The sequence below is a fragment of the Vanessa tameamea genome, chromosome 3 (genome assembly GCF_037043105.1).
Source record: "Vanessa tameamea isolate UH-Manoa-2023 chromosome 3, ilVanTame1 primary haplotype, whole genome shotgun sequence".
NCBI classification, from domain to species: Eukaryota; Metazoa; Arthropoda; class Insecta; order Lepidoptera; family Nymphalidae; genus Vanessa; species Vanessa tameamea.
In genome coordinates, this window is record NC_087311.1 from 11012973 (window position 1) to 11019545 (window position 6573).

Below are 6573 nucleotides of genomic sequence, written 5' to 3' on the forward strand. Positions count from 1 at the left end.
GAAGTTGTGACACCGATCCTTCTGGTCCAATATTATAAATAGAACTGACACGATTGCAAGTGAATACCACCACTCTGTGGAAACCGCTTTCAGCCGGCGGTTTTTCCGAACCGATACGACTTGGGAACCTTCAAGAAAAGAGCGTACTCATTCCTTGAAGGCCGGCAACGCACCTGCAAGCCCTGTTTGCCACCTATGACATAAAAAAAGAATGCTCAAAATTGAATAGATTGTTATTTTACATACGAGTGCTGACGGAAAGGGGTCGCATAATACTTATATATATGTCGGAGGAGCAGGATGCCGAACAGTTGGGTTCGGGGATTGGTCCGACATTTGGAAGACTTTGTGAGCGTGCAATGGAGATATTCACAAAATAAAACGTATTTAATATCGTGTAAACACTGTATTAATTGAATCAATAATCGTACAACACAATAATATCAAAGGATTACAATAATTCATCTCGATTAAGAGCAAATGGGTTTGCAAGCAACCATCGCATTCGAGACGCTTGTCAAAACATAACGACTCGTGTTGCCATGACACTTACAACTCCATTCGGGGTGACCCGCGCTTAAAAGTAAATCAGCCATCAAACATTATTGCCAACTATTCATTAATTATCCAAATCAACAATCAAAGTAATCTCGCCCCGTTATATAAATATATATATTTTTTGTTTTTTTTTTAATATTAGTATTGTGTGTTACTGTATGTGTTACTTAATCAATTATTACAAGGTCTTTTTATATTTAATTTAAAAGTTATTATTACACCAATTGATTGATTGATTAACATCATTTTATTATTATTATTTTTTTTTAATTAAATTCGTAGAAAGGCTAGTATAATTTTCATGTAGTGAATCATGTTATAGTAATGAATATAAACAAAATGTATGATATGACATTTTAAAATAGTCAAAACAAAGCATTGAGTCAACATCGAACAAGCAAAATACTCGAACGTTCGCCTATCACAGTTCGAGTTCTTAGTAAGAGAGTATGAAGGCGTAAACAATTTGAGATTGTGCCTTCACCCTAAGCGGAAGCTCCTACTAAGTGGACTTTTCAATTTTGCCGAGTGCGGAGAAATTGATGCTGGAGCGTCGTGTTTTCTTTTCATTTCGAAAAGAGCATTCGCCTTGCTTCAGACTATGGAACTTGCTTTAGTCTCTGAGAAGCTGTAGTACAAAACGATAAGAAAATTTAGGAATTATTTACTATGAGGAAATTAAACTTATTCAGACAGCAGTTACTATTTTAAATTTAAAAGTACTACTTAGTAACATTTAAACAATTTAAACAGCAATCGTAATATCTTATACATTGTCCAACTATTAATATTATATATGTGAAAGTTTGTTAGTTTGGATGTTTGTTACTTAATCGCGAAAAAATGGCTGAGCTCATTTGCATGAAATTTGGCACAGATATAGTTTATAGCCTGGATTAACACATAGGATACTTTTTATTCTACCTACTGGATCTCTAATGAAATCACGTTATTATATCTGTATTTTTTTTAAATATAAAGCAGATCAATTAACATAAGTTTGTTGTCAAATATCTCAGAAGACCAAACAAATGAAGGAATTGCCCATTTCGATCGTAAACTGATTTAAATTATTTTTTTTCTTTTTTTAAATATTGTAATATGGTTAAGAAAACATGTATATGACCACGTCTATATCTATCTTTTTTATGATATAGTTAGACGGACGAGCAAATGGTCCACCTTATGGTAAGTGTTCAACACCGTAAATAGACAAGGGCGCTTTAAGAAATATTAACCATTCCTTACATCGCCAATGTGTCACCAACCTTGGGAACTAAGGTGCTGTGCCCCCTGTGCCTGGTAGGTATATAGTTCGCTCACCCTTCGAACCAAAATAACTGACTACTTCTTGGCGGTTTAATATTATTTTCATGAGTGAGGCTTTCACAAAGCTAGTAGGGCTTTGTGCCAGCCCATCTGGTGATATAAGCCAAGTAGATTGATTGATTGAGATTTATAGAATAAAGTTTTTATCATCCAACCAGTTTCTCTAAACACGTCCATAATATATAATATACATACAATTTATGTGCTACGCGTCCCTTTCTTAAAGATAGGATATAGCTGCTAGCTGAACCCGCAGCTTCGGCCGCGTGTAATTCACAGCATACGTTACTTGCGTATCTATGCTATTATTATGAAGAGGTAAAATTTGTTTGTTTTTACCCAAACTAATGTACGGAAGTAATAATCTAATTCGATTAAAGAGTGTTTGATATCTTATTTAACAATAAAAATTACCTTTATGTCGACTTAAAGAATATTAAGTTACATGAAAAAGCATCCAAACTTTGGTATTTAAAATATATAGCTAACTAACCTACTTTAATAAATTCTATATAAAAGGTTAGATTTAAGAACAAACATAAAAAGAAAAAAACGTAATTCTCCGGCTAGGAAAGTTGTTATTCTTGGTTTTTCTCTACGATAATATGGATATATTATACATATAAGCATGCCTCTGGAATCACTGTTTAATAATAAAACATTTAAAGTCTGTTGCGTAGTGTAAAAGATCTAAGCGCACAGACGGCGGGAAGTGACTTTGTTTTTGATATCATTAACGGTATAACAGTATAACTTAATTGGTAGTAGGGCTTTGAGCAAGCCTGCCTGGGTGGGTTCCACCCACTAATCAGATATTCTACCGCTAAGCAGTAGTATTCAGTATTATTGTGTTCCGGTTTGAAGGGTGATTGAGCCAGTGTATTTACAGGCACAAGGGACATAACATCTTAGTTTCCAAGGTTGGAGGCGCATTCGCAATGTAAGGAATAGTTGATATTTTTTACTGCGGCATTGTCTACGACCCGTGGTGACCACTTATCATCAGGCCCATTTGCTCGTCCATCTAAGGATATCATAAAAAAATCATAGTGTAAACCTGGCCTTAGTGTGGATCTTGAACAAAATCAGGATGACTAGCTAGTATTATATAATATCTGCAAAAATGACAAAAGTGTTGCGCTATAAATATGGCATGCAGAACAAAGGCCCTCTCATTTGCTTAAGAGAAAATGACGGAGCTTTATCCGAAATTCATGTAAAATTTCTACAGAAACAAAAATATTTTTCTTTTTTTTTTCTTTTAACGAAGAGCAAGAGTTAAATACGAATTAATATTTGAAAAACATGCAAAAGAAAAATGCTTACTTGGACTTAAAGTCAGTATTAGTATAATATATACATTGTGGTGTGTTTCCACTGAATTCATTGATGAAAATACGTTAGGCAATTCTTCATTAACGCACTGATTTTATAAAAAAATGAATAAATTTTACTGACATAATTATATATAGTGTATTTTGTTGCGATCACATAAAAGTCTTTTATGTTTGTTTATGGTAGGGACGCTTGCAAATGTGTAAATATTACATTAATATACTACATGCACTAAAATACATTTCTACTGAAATAGTTCTCAATTTCTAACAGCTATTTTGACTTGGTAAATAACAAAATGTTTGGCTTGATGCTATTTTAATGGAGAAGCAAATTCAAGTGGACATAATATTATGATTATTATTAAAACCTTTACGCATTATAATATAATAAATGAAAATCTTCAGAGAGGAACTGACTTTGCTCAAAATTGTTTTAATTTCGCTTTTATGAACATTACTTTAAAAGCCAATTTAAAATAGTTAAATAAGATATTTAGCATCAATAGCTTTAAATACTTTTAATGCGAAGGCATTTTTTGGTATTTTTTTTCGGAAAATATAAAAATTTTATCTAATACTTCAGAAACGTTTTAATATTTGTAAATGCTTGAAAGAATAAGGATTTTGATAATCTCAAAAGGTTCCGTTATCCTATGAATTCTGTGGGACAATGGATACCATCTGTTGCCAGCCGTTCATCCAATTCTAAGAATTGCTCTTTGAAGCCTTCTATTAGGCTGCCGGTCGGTCGTTGTGGGACCATATCGCAATTTCAACAAAACTGAAACATTTTCGGAATCTCACAAATATAAAGTATTCCCAAGTCTCAAACCGTACTGTTTCGTGTATTGTCAGTTATGAAAATATGGTACGATTTTCGAGTTCGGAACTGTTTATTCTTAATGTTAACCTCTCATTACATTTAGATTAAATAAATTCTTCAATGTATTACAGTTTTTATTTGATAAACATTTGTATTTCCTTTTATGGAGGGAATACATGTCGTAATCAGATACCTTGAAAATTGAAATCTGAATAAAGATTGCATAATAATAATATAAAAGAAACACAACAGGTTATTAGGATAAAGAATCTCTATTATATAAAGGACTTTAAAAATTAAGTAGATAATATATTTGGCATTTAAGTGCAATTTACGCAATACCTGTATCAATTTTGTTAATAAGAATTAATTATGCCGCCTATAACAAAAGTGGAATAATGATAAAAAGTTAAAATTCGTCATTTACAAAATTTTTCTGATACGTTACGAATGAAAAGAATCGATATTCATTCTTCTCTGGAGTTAATTTTTATTATGTATCAGTGAATAATATTCAGTGCAATACGAAATAATGTAAAGGAATGACCAAAAATACTAAAGATTATTTTAAACGTGAATAATTTAAGCTTTTATCTGATTTTGGCCTCGTATAATACGATCCAATAATAATAAAATGAAAATATTTTATTTAACTCTTAACGGCGTGTACTCACTGAACGTTCTGTTGATTTTTTTATAAAGTTACGAGTGATGTTAAATTTAAGCCGCATTTTCATTAATGAAAATACAGATTATTTACCCAACCGAATAATAATCTGTTTACGGATTTAAATAAGTACGTAATTAAAATATATTCAAAGATAAAAGAAAAAACAACGAGTAGTTTAATTAATCAGCAATACTTTTATTCTGTGTTTAACGTTTTCTATTAATAAGATTGAAATATGTGATACCATTAAAATTTTAATATCTTCGGTATATAAAGAAGTAGTCTAGTCAAGACTTCGTCATTTATTTGAACAAACATCAGCTGTAAATACGACGTATTTCTTTCAAACGAACGATATCATCAACTCAATTCAAAAGAGAAAACCCTATCATCAATTCCATCAAAGGTCGAGGGGCAAATATGCGAGCTAAGACACAGCAAGATTGCCTCTGATTATGCAAGCGAAGTAAGAAAGCCCGTCCGACCAGAGTCCGCAGTATAAAAGAGTGCGTTTCGCGATGTTTACACGGTGCTCTTCGCTACGCATACTCCATTTACTCTTGATACGAAGACAGTCCCCGTCGCGGTGAATGCTGTATAGAATGGTCCGTCTAAAGATGGGCTGAAAGGGATTGAATAACTAAATTGAGCTTAGATCGATTTACATTCTGTGTCGGTTTTTTTTTTCCAAAAACATTGTAAAGCAGTCGTCTTTTCTTATACATTTATTTCTATGATTGTGAAACTAATTTAATTGACATAATATTTTATTGTCACTTTTACTTACCAAATAAATATATTTGTAATTCACTGAAGTCAAGTAATAGATGTACAAGTTGTTTTAAATAAAAATAAAAAAACTTTTATTATTCCTCAAGTCTCACTTAAAGTAATAAAAAGGTACATTAAAGTATACAGTATCACATTAACGTTTATTTTATATAAAAACTTAAAAGAACAGTGCGAACTATGTACCTACATATTTAACGCTATTTGAATACGGTGAAAATTCTGAAAGTTTTTTCCAACAAAGTGCTCCATTTATCCTATGAGCAAACAGATGCTTTTTTTAATTTATCTTTTAATCTAGAGATAATTTAAATTCTTATGATACATTGTGCAATTCAATTTGCATTTAATTTTAACGTTTAATATTATGTATGTACTAGCGAGTCGCTTTTTTTCGAATGGGTTCAATTTTATTTATTAAATAACTGCGTCCGCGACTTCGTAGGCGTTGTTTGAATTTAATTTATTTGGATATTGTAACGTGATTTTATTTTTATTCTATATATAATTCTAAAATAATAGTAGCCTAAGTTACTCCTTATTACATCCGCTATCTGCCAGTGAAAGTCCCGTCGAAATCGGTTCAGCCGTTCCAGAGATTAGCCGGAACAAACTGACAGACAAAAATTGTAAAAAATGGTATTTTGGTATATGTACCGTGTATGCATACATATGCATTTAGTAAAAATGGGTTATTTTAATATTACAAACAGACACTCCAATTTTATTATATGTATAGATAAAAAGAGCAATACTAGAAAAAATATCTTGGTATATTTATTCTATACCGCTTATTTATTTATTCATTTGTATGAGTCATAAACGAGAAAACAAATTTTGATAACTTCAAATGCCAAGGTCTCATATTTTTTGTTTCAGCTGGTTAACTGAACCATATTTTCGCAGCGAACGGTTTTTTTCATTGCAAATAATTTATAATTTAAGCAAATGAAAATTCGGAGTTTCGGTAGGTGCTTGAACTTGTCGTTTTCTTTCTTCTTTCCTTTTTTTCACGCAGTGTAATCCTTCAGGATCGTTCGGTACGGATCTCTGTAGGTTCTTGAAGT